Source organism: Notamacropus eugenii, chromosome 2 (genome assembly GCF_028372415.1).
Source record: "Notamacropus eugenii isolate mMacEug1 chromosome 2, mMacEug1.pri_v2, whole genome shotgun sequence".
NCBI lineage: Eukaryota > Metazoa > Chordata > Mammalia > Diprotodontia > Macropodidae > Notamacropus > Notamacropus eugenii.
The window spans coordinates 82,095,180-82,117,777 of NC_092873.1; the positions used below are offsets into that span (position 1 = coordinate 82,095,180).

Below are 22,598 nucleotides of genomic sequence, written 5' to 3' on the forward strand. Positions count from 1 at the left end.
CTACACACACACACACACACACACACACACACACACACACACACACATATATATTCCCACTAAATGACCCTAATATTTAAAAAGGTCTCATGAGTTGCAAAGAACATCTTTCTATGTAGGAGTGTAAACAATTTAACTTTAATTAGTTCCTTAAGGTTTCTCTTTCCCGTTTATCTTCTTATGTTTCTCTTGATTCTTATCTTTCAAAGTCAAATTTTCAATTCAGCTCTTGTCTTTTCAACAAGAAAGCTTAGAAGTCCTATACTTCACTAAAATTCCATTTTTACTCCTAAAGTATTATACTCAGTTTTGCTGGGTAGGTGATTCTTGGTTTTAACCCTAGTTCCTTTGACATCTAGAATATCATATCTCAAGCTCTTCAGCCCGTTAGTGTAGAAGCTGCTAAATCATTTGTTATCCTGATTGGATTTCCACAATGCTAAAATTGTTTCTTTCTGATGGCTTACAATATTTTCTCCTTGACCTGGGAACTCTGGAATTTGGCTACAATAGTCCTAGGAGTTTTCCTTTTGCGGTTTTTTTCAGAAGATGATAGGTGTTTTTTTTTTTTCTATTTCTCTGGTCCTAAAATATTAGGGTAGTTTTCCTTGATAATTTGTTAGATGACGTCTGTTCTCTTTTTTTTGATCATGGTTTTTAGGTAGACCAATAACTTTTAAAATATTTGTCCTGGACCTATTTCCAAGGTCTGTTGTTGTTGCAATGAGATATTTTACATCGTCTTCTATTTTTTCCCTCTTTTGGTTTTGTTTTATAAATTCTTGGTTTCTCATAAAGTCATTAGCTTCCATCTACTCCATTCTAATTTTTGAAGAACTTTTTTTTCAGAGAGCTTTCCAACCTCCTTTTTCATTTGGATAATTCTGCTTTTTAAAACAATCTTCTCCTCATTGGCTTTCTGAACTTCTTTTGCCATTTGGGCTAGTCTATTTTTAAAGCTGTTATTTTCTCCAGCATTTTTGGTGTCTCCTTAAGCAAGCTGTTGACTGGCTATTCATCATATTCTTGCATTGCTCTCATTTTTCTTCCCAATTTTTCCTCCACATCTCTTACTTGGTTTTCAAAATCCCTTTTGAGATTTTCCATGGCCTGTTAGCATTGCATATTTTTTGGGGAAAATTTTGGATTTAGATGCCTTGACCTTTATGTCTTCCTCTCATGGTATGCTTGTTCTTCTTCATCCAAAAGGATAGAAGAAAATACCTTTTCACTAAGAAAATAACCTTCTATATTCTTACGTTTTTCCCTTTTTTGGACATTTTCCCAGTCTCTTATTTCTCTTTTGAGTCCTTTGTCAAATGGAGATTTGTAAGTTCACAGTTCCTCCAAGACAGGACAATCAAGGGAGAGGAGTTACTCCTCTCCTTGACTGCACTCTGGTCTGGGAGTGAAGACAAACTTTTCTGTCCAGGATCTGTGAATAAGATCTCTAGATCTTCCACCAGCTCCACCATGCCAGTTCTTCTCCTCACCCCAGGACCACCACTCAGGACTGAGCTGCAAATCTGAAGCTCAAGTTCTCCTGGGACTTTAGGAGGGTTCCAAAAATGGACATTGCTGCCCCAGTAGCTGCTGTCACCCTGGAGCCAGGGCTATGGCCTGACATACTCCCTTCTTATCCAGGTGAAGGAGTTTTCTCATTGACCTTTCAATGTCTTTGGCATTTATGGCTTGAGAAATCTGGGAAGCACAGCTGCTACCAGTGATTCTGTGACCTGAGGCCTGCCCCAGTCCTGTCCCTGTGTGTGACCAAGGCTGGACTGCTTTCTGCTCCAAGCCCTGTACAATATCCCTTTCCTTTTGGTCTTTCAGGCTTGCTTGTTCTGGAAATTTTTTTCACTCTGTCGTTTTGTGACTTCTTCTGCTCTAGAATTTGTTTATATTCATTTTTATAGGTATTTTATGGGCTGTGCGGGGAGAGCTACAACAGGTCCATCTTTCTACTCTTCCATGTTGGCTCCCCCTGCTTCCACTTTTTTTAAAAGAAGAAATATACCTACTACCAAAAACAAAGAACATCAACAATTCTTTCAAATATGGGTCAGTTGTATAATTTCCTTCTGTACACAGACTTTTTATCATTAAAGAAATGTTATATAAATACTTCCAAGAAAACAGTTTAACAGTCAAGCAAAAAAAAGTTCCACATACATAGTCAATTTATTTTGTTATTTGGTATTACTAAAAGAAGCTGCCTGAAAGCAAGATAACGTTTTATTGATTCTGATAAAACCTTATTGTAACGACAACATAAAATAGATGCAAGTATAACGAGAGCATTCAAATATTTGATGTCCACAAGAAAAATGTTTCACGTCATTAATATATTAACACAATTTTACGAAGAACTATTGATATTAAATATGCCATTTGCCAGAGATAGTCTATACCTACAATCGTTCTTTATAGCGTTAAATAAAATATCTTTTTTTCCCAAGAGGAACCATAGCTTCCAAAATAAAGGAGTTGAATAAAAATATCTAATTTATCATGATGTACACGAAGAAACTGTCTAGAAACCTCCATCAAAAGTACAAGCTAATTCCTCTTGTAGAATATTTATTCCATATTATTAAAATGTTATTTGGACTCAAAAATGCAAAATTCTCAATGTGTAGTTAACAAGTTGGAATACAAAAGTCAAAATGGATCAACAAACAATGAACAAAAGCAGTACATGAACATGCTCTTTCTCTTCCAAAAAAGAAACTTTGAATACCAAGTAAGAAAGGAGAAAGCTTTGGTTGAATTTTAAAAGATTCGCTGCAATCCTTGAATCCAAACAGTACACAAAGGATACATTTAAAACAATACCTACACAATATCAAAGTGATTATGCTTTTTTGTAACTGCGAAGTGGCCATGAACTGACTTAGAAATTATCCTCACAATAGCTAGAAATATTTACAAAACACTGTAGTCATTCTAAGACAGTTATAGAAAGATGAAAGGTGTTTCAAAAGAGAGAAGAATCAATAAATAATCCCAGAGTGAATATCAAACTGATGAAAATTTTAAAAAAGCAAAGCCCTACAGAAATTATCTTGGAATAAGTGGATACCTTTTCCCTGAATTATAGTTAATGCTGGTAGAAGGCAAATAATAATTTTTTAAAATGTTTATAATAAAACAGCTGAAATTCAAGATGTTTAAAAGGGCTTCCATATACAACATTATTATGAATTCTGCCAATATTATATCAATAAAGAAGTGTCAAACAAATGGCTGAACAAAGCAGATTTGTTTATGAAAATAGAAGTATTTATTTTTTTCACTTAATAGTATTTTATTTTTTTCCAATGACATATGAAGATAGTCTTTAACATTCACTTTTAAAAGATTTTGAGTTCCCAACTTCTTACTCCTCTTTCCTTGCCTTCGTTGACTCCCTAAGGCAGCAAGCAATTTGATATGGGCTATACATGTCCAATCTTATTCAACATATTGACACATTAGTTGTGTTGTGAAAGAAGAATCAGAACCAAGGGAAAAATCAAGAGAAAGAAAACAAAAACAAAAAATTGAAAATAATATGCTTCAATCGGCATTCGAAATCCACAGATCTACAAATGTTGTGTACAGACCTCTTTTCTGCTCCTGGCATTTATCCTGGAATTGTCGGGCAGCAAACACTGTATTGACTGTTCCTCAGCCCTTTCTGAAGCCACACTGGCTCTCAGGTATATGACCAACTTTCAGGTGAAGGATAAGCCTATTAAGAAGGACTCTAGCAAGAATTTTGCCAGCAATGACTAAGAGACAGATCCCACTTTGAACTCCTGGGGGATAACCTCCTCTTGTCATATAACCTGGAAAATTTCAGTCAGCTTTTTTATGAGTAATGGTCCCCCTACCTTGTAAATTTCAGCTGGAATAGAGTCAGCAGCAGGTGCTTTGCCACATGAAAGGAACCTAATGACCCTCTTCTTCGGTTGGAAGTTCAGCTAAGGAAGGATTGACTTCAACCTGAGCTGAATGATCAGTGGACTCAGCATTCATTGATGATGGTCTGTTGAGAGCATGATGGAAGGGTTCAGCCAGTCTCTCTAGGATCATGTCCTTATCACTAATCAATGTGACTCTATCAGCACTGAGTAGTTGTGATGCACCATAGGTTTTTGGTCCGTAAATGACTTTCAGGGAATCATAAAAGTGCTTTGGATTGTTACTATGAGCATAAAACTGAATTTCATCTTCCTTCTTACTGAGCCAGTAAGCCTTCATCTCTCTAAACTTTGCTTGTACTTTGCTTTTGATGGAATTAAATGCTGCCTTCTTAGATAAACTATCCTGCTGGTAAATCCAGTGGAGTTCTTGTTTTTCATTTAGCAGCTTCTGAATTCCCCTATCATTTTCATCAAACCAGTCTTGGTGTTTGCGAGTGTTCTGACCCCAATGAGCAAATGAAGTGCTGTACACCAAATCTCTGAAAGCTGCCCACTCCTTTTCTGTTCTATTGTTGCCAACTGTGTGTTGGCACAACTTTCCCTCCAAGTCAGCAGAAACTGTTCACACTCAGAGAAGAGCTCTAATTTACTGACATTAATTATTCTGGTAGTCATTTTGCCTTGGGGTCAGCTCTTTTGATGAATGTGAATATTTAGCTTGGAAAGGATAAGTCTATGATCTGTGAAGCACTCTGTGCCACACATTGCCTTTGTCACTCTCACAGTGAAATACAATGTATAAACTAGAATCATACAATAGAAAGTCAATCATCTTCAAGACTGAAGACAAAACCTAACTGTATAAACGCAATATATTGTTGAACTTAACCATTCAGTAGTACTAGAAGTAGCCCATTATTGCATGCTGAATTGTCAAAGATTCTTTGTATATAACATTGATCCATAAATAATTTAGAGCTATATATTTAAAGGTATTCAGTATCATTCTGGATACTGATAATATTCACAGGATATGGAACAAAAGCTTTCAAAATCTAGTAACCTAGCAAATGAATTAGAAACATGTGATGATAGCATCAGGCATGATATCGCTGTATTCTTATCTATTGCATGGGCTTTTATCAGACATGATTTCAGGTACCTACAGAGGATGAGCTTGTATCTTAATCCAATTCAATTATTCACACATATAATACTCCACAAAACATTAAATATAAAGGTAATGCCTTCTCTCAGAACTATTTCTACTAGAAATTCTTTGAAAATGTAAGAAAAATGAAAAGATAATATAAATCATTTCCTATAGCCATGTAAAGGTTCACAATATCCTTCTTTCACAAAGTACCATATTTATAGGTCACAATGATTTCTGGATGAGTGTATGAGAAGGCCAAAATCAGTGGTTGGAAACTGCGAGAAGACATGTAGTCTCTAGAATAACAGAGACAATAGGATTATAAGATGTCAAGTAAAAAAGAATCTATAAAGGTAAATCTGCACAACTCCTTCATTTTACATTTTAAAAACCCCTAAAAAATTTTTAAAATAGATGTGTATACACATATATGTATATATGTATGTATGCATATATATATATACATATATATATAAAAATTGTATGGATGGATATGTGTATGTATGTATGCATGCATATATATACACACATATATATGTGTGTATACATATATATGTATATACATATACACACCCATAAAAATAATACTTAATATAAGTATTATTCAGGTTTTCTACATGCAGTATTTGTTGTGTAAGATGGTGTTAAGTATAGACTATAGGGTAAATACTAAAGAAATACTACTCACAAATATGAAAACACAAACCCCCCCATATTCCTGTATATGTTTTATGCACATATATAAATAGTTCTGCCACTGACCAATTGTATATGTTATATGATATATTTTGCGTAATATATAATTTATGGAGTTCTGAATGTAATATGCATCTATATGTCTTGTTTCCATGGCTATCTTCCATGCATTTTTCCCTATATTATCTCTGCATCATAATCTCCCTATCTTCTTCAGGAATCAATACAAAACTATTTTCTGAAAGAGGCCTTGTCCTGCCCTCCAACCCCCAATAAGCTAATGTACTTATTTTCTATCTATTCTGGGCACTCTTTTTATAGCCAGTTACTTATGTTTTTTTCTCACAAAAAGGTGAGCCTAATGAGAGCAGCCATAATTTTTACTTTTCTTCTTGTACTCAGCAGTTACCGCTGCCTATATTGTTATAATAAGCTCTTAATAAATGGTTGTTGATTGACATATATGTATGTATTTTCAAAAATCATGTATTTCGACCTACTCTGTTTCTGATCTGGGCTGGTTCACCACTCCTTAGGCAACTTGGTGATCCCCGTTCCTAGGGGGTCACCATATTGATGATGAACTTAGTGTGGACACCCGACCAGCATAGCACACAGCAACTCAGAACTCCTGGCCTCAAGCGATCCTCTAGCCTCATCCTCCCCAGGAGCTAGGACTGCATGCGCATACCATCACGACCACCTTGGTGGCAGAAAAAAGCTTTTGACAAAATACAGCACCCATTTCTATTGAAAACACTGGAGAACATAGGAATAAATAGAACTTTACATAAAATAATAAGCAGTATCTACCTAAACCATCAGCAAGCATATGTAATGGGGATAAGCTAGATTCATTTCCAATAAGATCATGGGTGAAACAAAGATGTCCATTATCACCACTATTATTCTGTATGGTACAAGAAATGTAAGCTATAGTAATAAGAGAAGAAAAAGAAATAGAAAAATTAGAACAGGCAAAGGAGAAATTAAGTTATCACTCTTTGCAGATGATATGATGATGTACTTAGAGAAATCCAGAGAATCAAGTAAAGAACTACTTGACATAAGAAACAACTTTGGCAAATTTGCAGGTTACAAAATAAAACCACACAAACCTTCTGCATTTCCATATATTACTAACAAAGCCCAACAGCAAGAGACAGAAAGAGAAATCCCATTTAAAGCTGTGGTAGACACTACAAAATATTTGGGAGTCTACCTGCCAAAACAATCCCAAGGACTATATAAACACAATTACAAAACACTTTTCACACAAATAACGTCAAATCTAAGTAAGTGAATAAACATCAGTTACTCCTGGCCAAGCCAATGTAATAAAAATGACAATTGGACCAAAATAGTTTATTTCTTCAATGCCATACCAATAAAACTATGAGATAATTATTTTGTAGACCTGGAAAAAATAATATCAAAATTCATCTGGAAGAACAAAAGATCCAGAATATCAAGGGAACCAAAGAAAAGAAATGCTAGGGAAGATAGTCTAGTTCTACCAGATCTCAAACTGTTTTATAAAGCAGCAATGATCACAACCACTTGGTACTGACTTGGAAACAGAAGGGTAGAGTAATGGAAGAGGTTAGGTACCCAAGACACAGTAGTCAATGAATATAGTAATCTGTTGTTTGATAAACCCAAGGAACCCAGCTTCTGAGATAAGAACTCACTGTTCGACAAAAATTCCTGGGAAAACTTGACAACAACATGGCGCAAAGTAGACATATACCCATTCCTGACACTGTACATAAGAATACAGTCCAAATGAGTACATGATCTAGGCATAAAGATTGATACTATAAGCTAATTAGTGCAGGAAAAAATAGTGTATTTTTCAGATTTATGGAAAAGGAAGGAATTTTTGACTAAAGAAGAGATAGAAAACATTATGAAGTGCAAAACGATAATTTTGATTGCATTAAATTGAAAAGTTTTTGCATATCCAAACCCAATGTAACCAAGATTACGAGGGAAGCAGAAAACTGGGAAAGAATTTTTGCAACTTGTCTCTGTGATAAAGGTCTAATTTCTAAAATATATAGAGAACTGAGTCAAATGTGCAAGAATACAAGTCATTCCTCAAATGATAAATGGTCAAAGGATATGAATAGTTAGTTTTCAGAGGAAGAAATCAAAGCTATCTATGTCTTATGAAAAAAATGTTCTAAATCACTATTAATTAGATAGATGCAAATCCAAACAGCTCTGGGGTATCACATCACACCTATGAGACTGGAAAACATGACAAAAGAGGATGATGATAAATGTTGGAGAGGATGTGGGAGAGTTGGAACACTAATTCTTTGTTGGTGGAGCTGTGAGCTGATCCAACCATTCTGGAGAACAATTTGGAATTATGCTCAAAGTGCTACAAAAATGCGCATACCCTTTGACCCAGAGACATTGCTTCTAGGACTATATCCCCAAGAGGCCATAAAAATGGGAAAGGGTCACATATTTACAAAAATATTTATAGCAGCACTCTTTATGGTGGTCAAAAACTGGAAATCAAAGGAGTGCCCACCAATTGCGGAATGACTGAATAAATTGTGGTATATGAATATTATGGAATACTACTGTGCTATAAGAATTGATGAACAGGAAGACTTGAGAGAGGCCTGGAAAGACTTATATGAACTGATGTCGAGTGAAAGCAGAACCAGGAGAACTTTATACACAGCAATAACCACAGCGCAAGTGGATTTTTTCTGCTAGTCTTAAAATTTCATTGCAATACAACGACTTAAAAAATTCCCAGTGGTCTCTTAAGAAAAAATGCCTTCCACATTTAGAGAAAGAACTATGGAATTCGATCACAGAGTGTAGCAAATCATTTTCTTTTGTATTACATTTTGGGTTGTTTTTTGATTTCTCCCATTCATTTTAATTCTTCTATGCAACATGAGCAAAGTGAAAATGTGTTTAATAGGAATATATGTTAGGACCTATATAAAATTGTATGCTGTCTCAAGGATGGAGGGGGGAGGGAGGGGGAAAAAGCTAAGTTATATGGAAGTGACTGTAGCACACTAAAAGCAAACAAAATAATAAAAAATATTTAAAAAATAAAAACCATGTATTTTTTTAAACACATAGAAAACGGTTTTAAGAATGCACTAGGCATAAAATAAGGTCACAATAAAAAATATAATGCGAACAATAATGTATAAAACAGTATCTAATAGTTCTCTTTGTATGTGTGTGTTTGTTAAAGATGCACACATATGTGTGTATATACATATATGTCTATACATACATGTTTGTATACATAATATCTACATATTAACTAACAAATTATTTTATTCGTCTATAAAAAGGAATATTTATCATCTCGTCATCTGGCAGTATTCTGTTAGGTCTCATTCTATCCTCACTTCTAAAAATTTTTTTAAAATTTCAAATTTTCCCCAATTTCCAGAGTTCTTTTCTCCCTCCTTACCAGTCTCTTCACTGCCCCCTCATGTCTTTGTTCCTCAGTGTATAGATGCGAGATTGAAGTTCAGAGTAACACTAGTGTACAAAAGAATAAGAAATTTTCCTTTGTCCTTGGAAGCATTGTTTCCTGGTTGCATGTACATGTAGATTATAGCCCCATAGAAGAAAGATACTACTGTGGGGTGAATATCACATGTATTTACTGCCTTCTTCTGACCCATTGCTGCCTTTATTCTTAATACAGCTTTGCCTATTAAGAAATAGGAGATGAGAATAAGGGAAAGGGATAACAGGATAATGACAATATCCAAAACAAATACAGTCATTTTAATTGTAGTATCTATGCATGCAATCTTGACCAGAGTTGGTAGCTCACAGAGGAAATGCTTCAGAATGTGGTTCCCAAATCTCTGAAATTTCAGGGTCAATGTACAGAGCATGACAGAACTAGAGAAGCTTGTCTCTAAAGCCACACCATCTGAAGGCATACCTATGGGTTCACAATAATTAAAAAGTGCAAGTATTTGCAGACAGCAGTAAAGGGGCCATAGGTTCTGATGGCTGTTGTCCTTCATTCTCAAAAAGAGTCAAGATGACATCATCATGATAAAGTGAAGTTTCAATGTGTACTACTGTGGCAGATCAGACCAATAGGACCTTGGAATACTCTACCACTGATTGAGCACAGATATTCCGCGTGATCATTTGGAGTGGTTACTGCAAATTTGCCCGTCCTACATTTCCTTTGTGCTGTCTCAATTCTGCTTTGCTCAAAGAGCACAGCACTTTTTTTTGATGTGGGAAAGTCATGCTGAGCAGTCCTGTGTCAACGTCACCCATGTCCCACAATCAAATCTAAAATTCTTGAGATCTTGAGAGTGTCCTTGTATCACTTCTTCTGACCACCATGTGATCTCCTGACCCATGCTAGGTCTCCATAAAACAGTCTTTTTGGCAAGCATACGCTTTGAATTCAAACAACGTGTACAGCCCATCAGAGTTGCACTCTCTGAAGCACAGTTTGATGCTTGGCAGTTTAGTTCGAGAAATGACCTCAGTGTCTGGTATTTTATCCTGCCAGATGATCTTCAGAAACTTCCTAAGACGACTCAGTCTCCAGGCATGGTGCTGGTAGACTGTCCATGTTTCGGAGATATGCAACAATGAGGTAAGAACAATGGCTCTGTAGAGTTTCAGTTTGGTAGTCAGTGTAATATCTCTTCTCTCTCAAACTTTTCTTTGGAGCCTCCAAAACACTGAGTTAGCTCTGGCAATGCATGCATCAGCCTCGTTGTCAATGTGTACATCCTGAAAAGTGCACTCACTACCAAGGTAGGTGAACTTGTACACAGCATTCAAAACTTCTCCATTTGTTGTAATCGATGGTTTCACATATGGATGCTGTGGTGGTGGATGATGAAGCAACTGTGTTTTCTTGCTGTTGAATATTAGGCCAAAATTAGCACAAGTAGCAGAGAATAGAACCGTACTTCATTCCATCTCAGCTTTAGGGGTTGCATTGAATGCAAAATCATCTGTAAAGAGAAAATCATGCATCAACACTCCCTTCACTTAGTTCTTGGCTTGTAGCCTTTTCAAATTGAAGAATTCAGCATCAGTGAGGTAGCTGATCTTGATGCTGTGCTCATTCTCATTGAAGGATCAGCTTATTAAAGAGAACTCTAGCAAGAATCCTGCCAGCAATGGCTAAGAGAGAGACCATCCTGTAATTGTTCCAAGACAAGCTATTCCCTTTAACTTTATGGAAATGCAATATAACCTGGGATATTTCAGTCAGCTTTTGTATGAGCAATGGTACCCAGGTTTTTTGTCACATAAAGGGAGCCTAATGGCACTCAAAACTTCTTCAGTTGGAAGTTCATCTAAGGAGGGATTGACTTCAACCTGAGGTAAACCATCAGTTGCCTCAGCATTGATTGATGATGGTCTGTTGAGAACACTATGGAAGTATTCATCCCATCTTTCTAGGATAATATCCTTATCACTAATCAATGTGGTTCTGTCAGCACTGAGTAGTTGTGATGCACCATAGGTTTTTTGTCAATAAATTATTTTCATGGAATCATAAAATCTTTGTATTGATACTATCAGCATAAAACTGAATTTCATCTGTCTTCTTCTGAGACAGGAATCCTGCATCTCTCTAAGCTCTGCTTGTACTTTAATTTGATGGAATTAAATGCTCTTTTCTTAGAGATGGTAAATCCTTGGAGTTCTCGTTTTTCATTTAGCAACTTCTGAATTTCCCCATCATTTTCTTTTTTTATTATTTTGTTTTAATTTTTTTGGACTTGTTCGACATTGAATGGAATGTCACCAAACCTTTTTTATTTCTTCTCCTCAACTTGTGGTTCACAAGCAATGTTTTATTTCCTTTCCACCATATTCACAATGGACATATTTTCCCCGTTTTATTTTTTTAAATTTATTTTCAGTGTTCTACAATCACTACTATATAACTTACATTTTTTGCCCTCCCTACCTCCTACCTCCTCCTTTCCCCCCTGACATGGCATACAGTTTAATATAGGTTCTACACAGGCATTCCTATTAAATACATGTTCACCATAGTCATGTTGTGTAAAAGAATTAAAATGAATGGGATAAATCATATAACAAACCAAAACGTAACGCAAAACAAAATGTTACATTCTGCGACTGAATTCCACAGTACTTTCTCTGGATATGGAAGGCATTTTTCCCTAAAAGATCAATGGGAATTTTTTAAGTCCTTGCATTGCAATGAAGTTCCACGTCTACCAGAAAAATCTCTCACACACGTGGTCATTGCTGTGCACAAAGTTCCCCTGGTTCTTCTCTTTTCGCTGACCATCAGATCATATAAGTCTTTCTAGGCCTCTCTGAAGTCTTCCTGTTCATCATTTGCATCAAATGAATCTCAGGGTTTGTGAATGTTCTAACCCAGATGAGCAAATGCAGTGCTGTACACCAAATCTCTGAAAGCTGCACACTCTTTTTCTGCTGCACTGTTGCCAACTATGTATTGGCTCACCCTTCCTTCCAAGCTAGCAACAAACTGATCACGCTCAGAGAAGAGTCCTAATTTGCTCACATTAATTATTCTGGTAGTCATTTTGCTGTCTGGTCAGCACTTTTGATGAATGCGAATATTTAACTTGGAAAGGATAAGTCTAAGATCAATCCAGCAATCTACACCACATATTGCCTTTGTCACTGTCACATCTTCTCTGTCTCTTCTCCTTACAATCACATAATCTGCTAGTTGTCAATGTTTGCTGCGAGGATTCATCCATGAAGTTTTATTGCATTTAGGTAAATGGAAAACAGTGTTTGTGATGAAAAGGTCATGTGATGCACAATTCTTCAGCAGTAAATGACCTTTGCTGTTGCTGTTTCCAGCTCAATTCCTCCCTAGGGCTCGCTGCCAAATCTGGTAGTCTAAGCCTACTCTAGTATAAAAGTCACTCAGAATTTTAAGCTTGTCTTCTTTTGACACATGGATGAAAAGGATGTCTAGGTTTTCACAAAATTTTTCTTTGACCTCATAAAGGTTTGTCATGATGAGAAGTATAGGCACTTATGATGGTGGCATGACGTTTTCCTGCAAGTGGCAATCACATTGTCATGACCCTGCTATTCACTCTTTTTGGAAGGCATAACAGCTTGCTGACTAGATTAGTTTTGACTGCAAAACCTATGCCAACTTCATGGCGCTCACCTTCACTGGGGCCATCCAGAAAATTATGTATCTAACTCCAGCTTCAGTAAGCTGGTCTTCATTTTCCAGCATTGCTTCAATCAAGGCTGCTGTTCGGGTATGATAACTGTTGAGATTTCTTGCAACAAGAGGAGTTCATCTTTCAAGTCTACTGGATTTTGTATTGTCTATATGTGTGCGCACATTCCATGTGCTGATGGTTAGTACAATCATCTTTTCAGATGTTTTTGTACAGTTTTTACATTTTTTGTGTTTCAACAACACAGTGGGATTCCCCACCTGTTACAGTAATCAGGCCAGGATTGGGTAAGAAGACAATTTTTAAGCCACCTTTTCTAATCTCCTTCCTCACATTAGGAGGTGAGTAGTGCAATCCTTAAAAGGTTGCTCAGACACGCAGGGGGCTGCCAAGTCCCACTGCTGCTTCCTGTGAGAAACAACCCTATAGCCTGGGCTGCTTGTGCGCAGGGTTGTGATGACAGCTCCCAGTGTATCCGTACCTGCTGCTTCCTCACTTATCTGTCACCACAAGACTTTGATGCATAGTGGTAAAATGGTATAGGTGATGTCTTTTGATTTCACTCATAAATTGGACTTAAGTGAGGCAGAGTTACATGAAGTCGTCAGCCTCACTCTCTCCTCCAGAGTCATCATAGTTCAGTGGCAGAACAGAGTCAAGATAGCTGGCATTGACTCAGAATGCAGTGCATGACCTTGTCTTCCATTTCTAACCAAGCTCTAAGCACTCCACATCGCCTGCTTCAGCTGCCTTCATGGCATTTGGAACAAATTGCTCTCATCAGCCTGATCCAACAGGGGGAAGTCTTCACATACTTGGGGTAAACATCCCCCTAACTCACCAATGGGACCTGAGACCCCTTGGTTACCCTCAACCTTGTTTGGCCCATCTGCCAAAACGGTTTACCGGGAAGTGATCACTGCACGTCCTGCAGCTTCTTGGAGCCACAAGTGAGAGCTAGGTGTAACAGGTGGACACCAAAGGTGAAAAGAGGTATAGTGTTATATGACATCACAACTAGTAGAAGGAACTCAGCATATCCAAACCACATATAACTGTAAAGCTAGATGGCACAGCCCATATAACTTATGGCCTTATCTTGGCCCCATAAATTCACCAGCATCTGAGGAATAATGCTGGTGGGAAAGCAGAGGTCTAAGAAAGATAAGTTTCTGAGGAAAAACTATATAGGTATATGAAGCTGAGAATACAGAAGGGATACAAGGATGACAGCTGTGTTTCCAACCAAAGTTATTAAATAGAAGACTGTGACAATTTCAGACAGGACTATCTGTATCCCGGGATGGTCAGAGAAGCTCAAAGGGATGAATTCATCTGGAGAACTATAATTCTTATTCCTCAAACTCCTTCAAAGCTTGTCTCCCTAGGAACAAGAAAGGAAAGCATTGATGAGTATAGACAGGGATAGAATGCCAAAATAATTCAGTGATTATACTTAGCAAAAGTAATAAAGGGTGCAAATAGATCACAACAGTCGAGATGAAAATGGAGAGATCCTTCAGATATTTGTTCTAGACACTTAATGTGTATGTGTGTTTGTGTGTGTGTTTTTGCGCCTGTGTGATTGGTCTTTTCTCACAATAATTTGTAATTTTAAAAGGATCAATAGTTGAAGGTAAAGCTAAATTTCGCTTACAGGTTAGGAAACCTAAAAATATTATTGTCCTTCCAGTTCGCTATCTGTAGACATCCACTGTAGGATAAGAACCCTGAATCTAGGTCAAAATTATACTGATAAATTCCATTGTTTTAATGTTTTACGGTTTATATACACTTCACTATAATAATCCCATCAGGTAGACAGTGTAAGAATTGGTATTCCCATAAGGAAAATGAGATGCCCAGAGGTTGCGATTTGTTTATCTTGAAACTAAAAAGTGTTGAATTTCATTTTCAGTGCTCTTTCTTCACCTCTTCCTCCCTCATCACTATTTTTTATAGTGCTGATTCAAAATAGAAAAGTAAGACTTTTTGAGTCTTGGTTTGTTGTTATCAAAAAGGAGAAATTTTTACCTAATACTCTGCTGCTCTTGCTGTTATAAAAAATTATTCTCTATGTCCTAAATAATTTTCTACATAGAAAATTACCTAAAATTACATAAAATTCAATCCCTTGTCCACTCATGATAGAATGTTGTTTTTAACTGCATGTACAGGTCACAAGAGGTAATATGATAACTAGAGAAAAAGAGTACATATAGATAAATTCCCCCTTCACCCATGCTGTAAAACAAAACGCAAGGTGCACACTTTACCACTAGTGGATTATTAACATCTTCATATATTATTTCCGAAGCCAGGTCAGCAATATTGTGTCATAATTCCTATGTAAGAAAAGAAGTAGTATAATTATCATGGAAAGACCAAGACATTATCTACAAAACACCAAAAATAATTAAAAAGTGAAAGAAATCCAGTAAAATTGGTGATGACGGAAACTTAACTAATTAAACAAAAACAAATTTAATCAAGACTCAGACTCAGACTCAGTACTCATTCAGGAACATAACACATTCCGAATGACCACAAACATAACTTTCAGCTAAACATTAGAACCCTTTCTGAACCATGCCAAATCTGTTCTCCTTTTATTTTCTTTCTTTGGTATCACATGGTGCTTCGTTTATACAACTTTCTATTGTATGGGTCATCTCATATCATGTATTATCATTATTTATATCTCATCTCTTTTCCACACTGCAAAGTCATGAAGAGAAGAGTTTTATGTGTTAAGTAGTAATAACAGGGTTATGTGTGTGTATGTGTATATACATATATATGTGTGTACATATATATGGTGTGTGTGTATATGTATATATATATGTATATATATATATATGTACACATACATACATGGGTTTTTAGGTTTAGCATAGCTGTTGTATCATACCTCATTTGATCCTAACAACACTGTCCAATGAAATAGGTGCTTTTATCCCCATTTAACTTATGAATTAGGAAGATTAAATGACTTACCCAATATCCCCCTGTATTTGAGGGAGGATTTGTTCTCAGGTTTTTGTTTGTTTTTTAAATTCCAGATCTAGCAATCTACTTATCTTGCTACCTAGTTGTCTTAAATTATATTTCTTTTCCATGAACTACGCTTATGTCATGCACAGATTAGTTAATCTGTTTGTTGAAATGAAACTTCAATTAAAATGTACAGTTATAGCAGTTCTACTATCTTGTGTTAAAATGTTGCTGCATGCTTGAACTCATTTAAATGCTAGGGGGAAATCAAATTAGCTGTGTTTTTAGGGCCAGCCTGTGATTAAGTGATGGTTTTCAATGTCATAAGACCTAGCGTAGCATAGCATAACACTTTATATGAAAAACTGCCTTTGAGACTGAGTCAAATTCCTTCAGTAGGAAAACCAAGATTTCATAAGGTATTTTGCTCATCATCACACATCAATTATCAAGTAGCCAAGTAACATAGGAACAAATGTTAGAACACTCTCAGTCTGTGTCAATTGTCAATTTATATTGCCTGACTACTCAAATCAATGCAGAATAGTGTGTTACAATCCAGGTACCCTATTTAATCAATCTAATAAACTCCAGGTGTAGGGGTCACCTGAATCTGTAAATGTTAAATGTTCCCCCTCAACATAAAATTTCCTTCAAATATCTATCCTTGGGGAAAACAAAACAAAATGACACAAAACGACAGCCAAAGTTTTTTAAATTATAATTGTGTTCCAGATTCAACACATTTTTTTTCAGTGTCCAAATTGATTCAACATCTCACTTGGGGGAAGGCAGAGCCAAGATGATAGAGTAAAAGGATGGTCCTACAGAAGTTCACCCCCACAGCCCATAAAATACCTTTAAAATGATTCTAAACAAATTCTAGAGTAGGAGAACCTACGAAAGGACAGGGTGAAAGAGATTTCTAGCTCAAGGCAGTCTGAGAGGCTGACAGGCTATTGGACCAGTAATGGGGCGGAGGGCAGCCTGGTCTGATAATTTGCCCCATTCCATTTCTCCCTTTCTCTTCCCAATATATTCCTCTCTCACCCCTTAATTTTATTTTTGTAGATATCATCCCTTCTGCTTCTGTTCAACCTTTTCTGTGTGTGTGTGTGTGTGTGTATCTGTGTGTGTGTAGAATCCCTACACCTACCCAAACACTGAGAAAAATCTCAAGAGTTACTAACATTATCTTTTAAACAGTTCAGCTTTAGAAAGTCCTTTATGATTTCTCTTTCCTGCCTACCTTTTCATGCTTCTCTTACTTCTTGTGTTTGAAAGTGAGATTTTCCATTCAGCTCTGCTGTTTTCATCAAGAATGCTGGAAAGTCCTCTATATCATTGAATGACCATTTTTTCCTCTGAAGTATTATACTCAGTTTTTATGGTTAGGTGATTCTTGGTTTTAAACCCAGTTACTTTGACTTCTGGAGTATCCTGTTCCAAGGCCTTCCATCACTTAATGCCAGGCCTAGAGGCCTGAGGGCTACCCGAGTCTTCCCTTACCTCTATCGGAGGTCTTCGGTTGGCCAAACCGGATGCTAGTATGAGAGAAAGGACGTTCCAGAGTCGAACATGGGTTGAGCTTTATTTCAGGGTCTAGTTACAAGTGCAGGGGAATTCTTCCTTAGGAGGGAGCGAAGAATCTCCCAAGGAGGCAAAGATCTTACAATAAGAGATTGGAAGTAGAAGTATAAGTGGGGAGGGAGGGGGAGGGGAGAGAGGAGAGAGGAAAAGCGGAGCCTTGTTGTCCTCACACGTGACCCCTCCGCCCAAGAGAACTTTCAGGCTTTCCTGATCCTACTTAAGCTCTCAAGCCGAATAGTTTGCATCTGAATACCGTGCTGTGCCCAGATCCGGGACAATCTCGAGGGCGGGGAGAGCTCTCTCCCATCACGTTTCTCACGGGAAGAGGCGGAAATACACGAGATAGCTCGGTTCACCTCGATTCCCAGTCGTTTCCTGGGGGATCTCGTGAGAACTCTAAGATTTAGAAGTTCCCACCTTTACCCGCCCGAGACTGTCCACATGGAATTGAGCTTCCATCCCCAGCAACTTAATGTAGAAACTGCCAGATCGTGTGTAATCTTGAATCTGTTTCCACAATACTTGAACTGTTTCTTTCTAGCTGCTTGCAATATTTTCTCCTTGATCTGAGAACTCTGAAATTTGATTATAATATTCCTCTTTTTGGGTCTCTCTCAGGAGGTGATCTGTGGATTCTTTCAATATTTATTTTGCCCTCTGGTTGTGGAATATCAGGGCAGTTTTCCTTGATAACTTCATGAAAGATAATGTCTAGGCTCCTTTTTTGATTATGGCTTTCAGGTAGTCGCATAATTTTTAAATTGTCTCTCCTGGTTCTATTTTCCATGTCAGTTGTTTTTCCAATGAGATATTTCACATTATCTTCTATTTTTTCATTCCTTTGGTTTTGTTTTGCAACTTCTTGGTTTTCCTATCGTCATTAGCTTCCCTGAACTCCACTCTCATTTTTAAAGAACTATTTTGTTCAGTGAACTTTTGAACCTCCTTTTCTATTTGGCTAATTCTACTTTTTAAAACTTCCTCCTCCTCATTGGCTTTTTGGACCTCTTTTTCCAATTGAGTTAGCCTATTTTTAACGGTGTTATTTTCCTCAGCACTTTGTAGGACTCCTTTAGCTGCTGACTCAGTTTTCAAGCTCTTCCATGGCCTGAGCCCACTGTATATTCATTTTGCAATTACTGGAGGCAGGAGCCTTGACTTCCTCTGACAGTATGCATTGTTCTTCCTCATCTGAAATTATGGAAGGAAATACCTGTTCACCAAGAAAGGAACCTTCTATGGTCTAATTCCCCCCCCCCCTTTTTGGGCATTTTTCCAGGCAGTTTTTTGCCTTCTTAATCCTCTGTCAGAAAAGGATCTTGGTGCTCTTCCTCACTCCAGGACCGTGCTCAGAGCTGAGATTCAGATCAGCTGCTCAATTCCCCCGCGGTCTTTAGGCCAAGTGATTAGCGAATGTACATCCCTGCTGCTACCTGGCATCAGTGCTGGGGGTGACTGTGCTCCCCTCTCACCCAGGCGGGAAAGCCACCTTACTGACCTTTGAAACTTTCTTTGGCACTTGTGGGTTGAGAGAATCTGAGTCCCCTCAGCTGAGAATTCTTCCCTGGAGAACTGTTCTTTTCTTGTTCCTTCCTGTGCCATGTGGTCAGGGTTAGGCTCAGCACCGTTCAGCGTTCAATGGGAGAGACCTTTCCTGTCAGACTTCCAGATTACCTTTGGATGGAAATCTCTTTCACCCTGTCATTCTGAGGCTTCTGCTGCTCTAGAATTTGTTGAGAGTCATTTTTTACAGGTATTTTATGGATTGTAGGAGAAGAACTTGACTATGTGCGTCTATCTACTCCACCATCTTGGCTCAGCCTCTCCAACCTATATTGAATTGCTGGCCTTCTCAGTGGAGATGGGTGGGGAGGGAGGGAGGAAGAGAAGTTGGAATTCAAAGTTTTGGAACAAATGTTAAGAATTGTTTTTGTGTATCACTGTGAAATAAGGAATACAGGTAATGGGGTGTAGAAATTTATCTTGCCCTACAAGACAAGACAGAAGATGAGGACAAGGGAAAGAAGGGGTGTTAGAAGGGAGGATGGATTGGGGGAAGTGGAAATTAGAATGCTCAGTGTTTTCCGATGGGGGAGGGGAGAAAAGGGAGAAAATTTGGAGCTCAAAATTTTGTGGAAATGAATGTTGAAAACTAAAAATAGATAAATAGACATAAAAAAAAATCAGACACTACTAGACACCAAAAAAAAAGAAAAAAAAATTTTGTAACTCTTTTACCAATCTTTTTTCATGATTTTCTTGCATCATTCTAGTTTCTTTTCCCATTTTTCTCCTCTTCTCTTATTTGAATTTTAAAACCCCTTTAATATACTTCTAGGAATTCTTGCTTTGCTTGTGTCCAATTCACATTTCTCTTTCTAGTTTGCTTATAGATGGTTTGATTACATTGTTTGCTACTTAGTTCATGTGTTCTTTTCCTTGTCACCATAGTAGATTTTTATGGTTTTTCTTTTGTTATTGTTATTTGCTCATTTTTCTACTTTATTTCTTGACTTTGAATTTTTTTGTTAAAGTTGGACTCTTCTTCTGGGGTGTGTGTGTATGATAATTTTCCCAAGCTTCAGACTTTTTGTGCTACTGCTTTCAGTGCTAGTTATGGTGCCCTGTAAGTTTTCAGGACTTCGAAGTTATTATGATCCAAATATGGTCACTGGCTTATACTCTAGTCTTTACCCAGGAAAGAGAATTGTTCCTCTGCAGCCACAAGTATTATTGCACCTCTTGGCCCTGGAATTGTGACCAGGTACTCTACTCTTTTTCACTGGCAAGCACAGTTGCTCCTTTCTAACTTGAAGCTGTACCCATGGCCCCCAATCCCATATGGTGCCAGTGTTAGTGTTCCTCTTCACTCTAAAACTATAACCTGTGCAATGCAAAAAGTTTATATGCCTTGCCAGCAATTAGCCCCTTGTAATCTTTGTCTACTCAGATGTCTCACACTCTTGCTGGTTCTGGGTTGAGAACTCCCAAAGCTTCTGCTGCCATCATCACAACTGCTTCCAAGGCCTCCTTGCTGTTGTTGCTACTGCATGCACTCCAGGCTACACCAGTGTCACAGACGTCTCCTGCTGACCTCCTAAGTTGTCTTGTATAGAAAAATATCTTACCTTGACATTTTGTTGGTTCTGCCATTACCAAATTTGATTGGAGACATTATTTTAATGTCATTGAGAGGGGGACGTTGGGAGAGCTCAGCCGAGTTACTGCTTCAGTTATCTTTGATCTGCCTGATCCAGTGGTTTTCAATGGGATTTAAATCAGTCAAGTTCTCAGGTTGCTGAAGTATGTTGAATTCTGTGTTTTAATTTTATTTCTGAAAGTTTCAAGACATGACACAGAGTAAATATGCATCTTGATTTAGGGGTTTCTGTAGTTCTAGAATAGTTTGGTTGCTAGGTGGTACACTGGATAGAAGGTCAGAGCTGGAGTCAGGAAGACCTGAGTTCAAATTTGACTCAGACACTTAATAGCTGTGTGATACTGGGCAAAACACTTAACACTGTTTACATCAGTTTCCTCATTTGTAAAACAAGGTGGAAAAGGAAATGGCAAATCACTCCAATATCTTTGCAAGCTCAACTAAACAAGAGCAAAAAGAGTACTTCAGGTTCTTACCAATATTTATTTGTTTATCTTTGCTTCAATAAAAACAAGATTTCCAGCTTTACTAAAAGTTAAAAAAAAATCCTTAAAGCATTATTGTTTGAATGTTTTATATTCTGATGAAAATACTCAAATTGTATAGACTCATGATTTTCTTTGTGAAATTATTTTATATAATCTGGAATGAAAAAGTGGGTTGTGTTCGTATCTGTGGGAATTTCGGTAATTCTAGAATACTTCAGAAGCTAAGTGGCCCAATGGATAGAGTGCTGGACCTGGAGTGAAGAAGATTCATCTTTGGGAGTTTAAATCCAGCTGCAGCCATTTACCGGTTGTGTGGTGCTGGCAAGTCATTTACCTTAATTTACTTCAGTATCTTCATTTATAAAATGAGGTAGGGAATGAAAAAGTAAATTACTCTAGTATCTTTGCCAAAAAAACCTCAAATTAGATCATGAAGAGTTAGTACTAAAAAAAGACTGAACAATCAGAAAAAAAGGCATTTTCCATTCTTAAATTCTTTAACCTTTGTATTTGATTATTTATGGCAGCATTTTTCTCCACTGCGCTCCTTATCATCTTTTTTTACAAATATTATCACCATTTTTCCAATGTACAGAAGCCTAAGGTGCACTGTAAACAAATCTAATTACTTCTCCATCTTCCTGATGCCTCTGAAGTTTTCTTTCCTTGATTATTAAGTTCACTAAGGCTGTTTTATAGCAATTGTGAGTCAGTTTGGGCATTGTTCCTTTTTTTTTTTTTTTGGCAAGGCAATGAGGGTTAAGTGACTTTCCCAAGGGCACACACCTAGTAAGTGTCAAGTGTCTGAGGCTGGATTTGAACTCAGGTTTTTCTGACTCCAAGGCTGGTGCTCTGCCCACTGTGTCACCTAGCTTACCCTGTTTTTTTTTTTCTTTTATTAACCACAGTTTCCTTTGTGAATTAACCGTTAGATTGTGACAGAGGACAGAGATTATCTTTTGTCTCTTTTTCTACGCCTAGCACTTAGTACAGTGCATGGCACGTAGTGGACACTTAATAAATATTTATTAATTGATGAACATTCTAATTGATCCTGTTACATCAATGAACTTGAATGATTCTTTAAATATTTGACTTGTTCACTCAAGCATTCACTGAAATATATGTAAGAGCAATCAGTGTATTCTTTAAGATCTGTGATTTTTGAACATTTGCTTTGAGACTTCTACAACAAGTGAATGCTATGAGAACTTAATCTACTATATATTACTATGTTCTTAATTGTCAAGACTAATATAAAGACCTGAGAAAATGACTAAGTTTAAATGGAAGCAACCTTGAATAAATTTCATATATAATCCCATGTTATAGCTGGCAATTATTAACCTTAAAGAATGTTTATTATCACCATAGGTAATAGTGATGGGGCAAACAATAGCGCAGCAATAC

The 22,598-nt window shown here is 37.1% G+C and overlaps 1 pseudogene; it reads right to left on the bottom strand.

The window, feature by feature from the left end:
• Positions 1-6,242: 6,242 nt before the first annotated feature.
• LOC140522695 (olfactory receptor 2W1-like) lies at positions 6,243-20,693 on the bottom strand (annotated as a pseudogene).
• Between the last annotated feature and the right edge of the window lie 1,905 nt (positions 20,694-22,598).